Here is a 3,919-nt window from a genome sequence, read left to right as displayed (position 1 = left end):
GTGCCCCGGTCCGGGAGGGTCCCACATGCCGCGGAGCGGCTGGGCCCGTGAGCCATGGCCGCTGAGCCTGCGCGTCCGGAGCCTGTGCTCCGCGGCGGGAGAGGCCACAACAGTGAGAGGCCCGCGTACCGCAAAAAACAAACAAACAAAAAAAACCTTACTCCTTAAAAAGTGTGGGCCGTGGGCCAAAAGCTTCAGTGTCGCTTGGGGGTTTGTTAGAAATGCAAAACCTCTCCTGCTCCAGACTTACTGCTGCTGCAGTTTAATGAGATCCTCAGGTGATTGATATGCACGTTCATGTTTGAGAAGCATTGCTCGGCAGAATTGAATGTATTGAGATGATGTTGCACTGAACCACTACAAAGGCTTGACTTTATATTAACCTATTTAAATATGGCAGGGGAAAAAACGGAGAACCTCTCCCTGTGTTTTCTTTTCTTACCTTGTTAGCTATACTTGCAGCACTGCAGTTTGATTCCTACACTAGCAGCATATGCATCACCTAGGAGCTTGTTGGAAATGCTGTATCTCAGGCTCTGCCCCAGACCTTCCGAATCAGAATGTGCATTTTAACCAGATCCCTGGGGGATTTACGTGTTCCCCCAGAACGAGTCATCTGAGAGAGTGCTGAGATGCAAGCTGGAAGCTGCTGTCTCTTCTAACCTGAGCTGGGAAGTCATCCACCATCACTTCTGCCGTATACTACTGGTCGTGGAGACCAGCCCCAGTATAGTGTGGGAGGCCACTTCACATGCGTGTGAATGCAGGAGGCAGGGGTCTTTGGGAGCCATCTTGGAGGACGGCTTCAGTGGGAGGGTTTGGGGAGACAGCTTAGTTAGGCTCCCAATTAGGTCAGAAAAGAAACAAAAAGGACATGTGTTTCAACAATGTCTGAATGTAGACAGGTTTTTTTTCAACATTTTATTATAAAAATTCTCAAACATCTAGAAAAGTTGAAATTGTATGTGAAAACCAATATATCTACCACCTAGATTCTGTGGTTACCACTTATGTTTATCACATTTATCTATCTTATTTTTTGGATGTGTTCCAAAACAAGTTACATAGGGGACTTCCCTTGTGGTGCAGTGGTTAGTAATCCACCTGCCAATGCAGGGGACACGGGTTTGATCCCGGGTCCGGGAAGATCCCACATGCCGCAGAGCAACTAAGCCTGTGCACCACAACTACTGAGCCCACGTGCCTAGAGCCCGTGCTCCGCAACAAGAGAAGCCACTGCAATGAGAAGCCTGGGCACCGCAACGAAAAGTAGCCCCTGCTCGCTGCAACTAGAGAAAGCCCGCGCGCAGCAACGAACACCCAACACAGCCAAAATAATAAATAAATAAATAATAAAATAAAAATAAATGAAAAAAATATTTTAAAAAAACAAGTTACATAGATTCGAAAGACATTTTCTTTTTTAAAAAAAATATTTATTTATTTATTTGGCTGCACCAGGTCTTGGTTGTGGCAGGCGGGCTCCTTAGTTGTGGCTCACCAGCTCCTTAGTTGCAGCACGGGGGCTCCTTAGTTGTGGCTTGTGAACTCTTAGTTGCAGCATGCCTGTGGGATCTAGTTCCCTGACCAGAGATTGAACCCTGGCCCCCTGAATTGCGAGTGCAGTGTCTTACCCACTGTGCCACCAAGGAAGTCCCTCAAAAGATTTTCAAAGGTGTGTATCAACTGCAAGTGAGGGTTGCAGGAGAAACAGAAGGTAATTCTGAATTTTTAGTATTTCATAGGAATAAAGATTTCATAGGAATAACAAAGAAGAGGAACAGGTTTTTATGGGAAGATATATATGGTTTAGTTTCTTTATATATAAATTTATTTTATTTTATTTATTTTATTTTTGGCTGCGTTGGGTCTTCGTTGCTGCACGCAGGCTTTCTCTAGTTGCGGTGAGTGGTGGCTACTCTTCGTTGCAGTGCACAAGCTTCTCATTGCGGTGGCTTCTCTTGTTGCGGAGCACGGGCTCTAGGCACGTGGGCTTCAGTAGTTGTGGCACGTGGGCTCAGTAGTTGTGGCTCACGGGCTCTAGAGCGCAGGCTCAGTAGTTGTGGTGCACAGGCTTAGCTGCTCTGCAGCATGTGGTATCTTCCCGGACCAGGGCTCGAACCCGTGTCTCCTGCATTGACAGGCGGATTCTTAACCACTGCGCCACCAGCGAAGCCCTGGTTTAGTTTTGTACCAAAAGAACAAGTGATTGGTTAATAGAGGCGCTTAAAAAAAGATACAAAGACTTGCCAAGGGTTTATGTACTGCCTTTATTTCATTTCTGTTGAAAGCCAGTTAGTGACGGTGGTTACTGAGAGCCAAGCTCTTGATGCAATGTATGTGATTGATTAGAGAGGCGCCTGTGATTTTCTGTTTTTGTTTTGTGGTTTTGTTTTTTTTTTTTTTTAAGAGGAATTCTCTAGGGATGAAATTTTTTTTAAGTTTTTTTTCTTTAAAAAAAATTAATTAATTAATTTATGGCTGTGTTGGGCCTTCATTTCTGTGCGAGGGCTTTCTCTAGTTGCGGCAAGTGGGGGCCACTCTTCATCGCGGTGCACGGGCCTCTCACTTTCGTGGCCTCTCTTGTTGCAGAGCACAGGCTCCAGACGCGCAGGCTCAGTAGTTGTGGCTCACAGGCCCAGTTGCTCTGCGGCATGTGGGATCTTCCCAGACCAGGGCTCGAACCTGTGTCCGCTGCATTGGCAGGCAGACGGACGCGGAAGCTCAGGGGGCGGGACCCGGCCTGGGATTGGCTGTTGCCGGCAAAAAAGTTACGCCTGCGGTCCAGTCGCGCTCCCCCGCAGGCGCCTGCGCAATGGGCTGGCCTTGGGGGGCGGGAAGCGCCCGGGGGCAGTGGAACCCATGTCGGCCTTGAGGCGCTCGGGCTACGGCCCCAGTGACGGTCCGTCTTATGGGCGCTACTACGGGCCTGGGGGTGGAGATGTGCCCGTGCACCCACCTCCGCCCATATATCCTCCCCGCCCCGAACCCCCCCAGCCTCCCATTTCCTGGCGAGTGCGCGGGGGCGGCCCGGCTGAGACTACCTGGCCGGGAGAAGGCGGAGGAGGCGATGGCTACTATCCCTCTGGAGGCGCCTGGTCGGAGCCGGGTCGGGCTGGAGGAGGCCACCAGGAGCAGCCACCATATCCTAGCTACAATTCCAACTATTGGAATTCTCCTGCCCGACCTCGGGCTCCTTACTCAAGTACATATCCTGTAAGACCGGAAATGCAAGGCCAGAGTTTGAATTCTTATACAAATGGAGCATATGGCCCACCATACCCCACTGGCCCTGGGACAAATACTGCCTCATACCCAGGGGCTTATTACACATCCGGGTATGCTCAGACCAGTTACTCCACAGAGGTTCCAAGCACTTACCGTTCACCTGGCAACAGCCCAACCCCAGTCTCTCGTTGGATGTATCCCCAGCAGGACTGCCAGACTGAAGCAGCCCCTCTTAGGGGGCAGGTTCCAGGATATCCTGCTTCACAGGTGAGCATTCGTCTGTTGTGTTTTTATTTTTTCATATTAATGAATGGTACCAAGTTTATTTTTCTGTTCACTTCAAGAGGTTAGGTTGTTGTTTTTTTTTTTTTAAATAAATATATTTATTTATTTATTTTTGGCTGCGTTGGGTTTTTGCTGCTGCGTGCAGGCTTTTCTCTAGTTGCTGAGAGCGGGGTCTACTCTTCGTTGCGGTGCGTGGGCTTCTCATTGCGGTGGCTTCTCGTTGCGGTGCACGGGCTCTAGGCACACGGGCTTCAGTAGTTGTGGCATGCGGGCTCAGTAGTTGTGGCTCGTGGGCTCTAGAGCGCAGGCTAAGTAGTCGTGGCACAGGGGCTTAGTTGCTCCGCGGCATGTGGGATCTTCCTGGACCAGGGCTCGAACCTGTGTCCCCTGCATTGGCAGGCGGATT

This window comes from Physeter macrocephalus, chromosome 20 (genome assembly GCF_002837175.3).
Source record: "Physeter macrocephalus isolate SW-GA chromosome 20, ASM283717v5, whole genome shotgun sequence".
NCBI classification, from domain to species: domain Eukaryota; kingdom Metazoa; phylum Chordata; class Mammalia; order Artiodactyla; family Physeteridae; genus Physeter; species Physeter macrocephalus.
The sequence above is the reverse complement of the archived record's forward strand: the minus strand, read 5'-3'. Positions refer to the sequence as shown.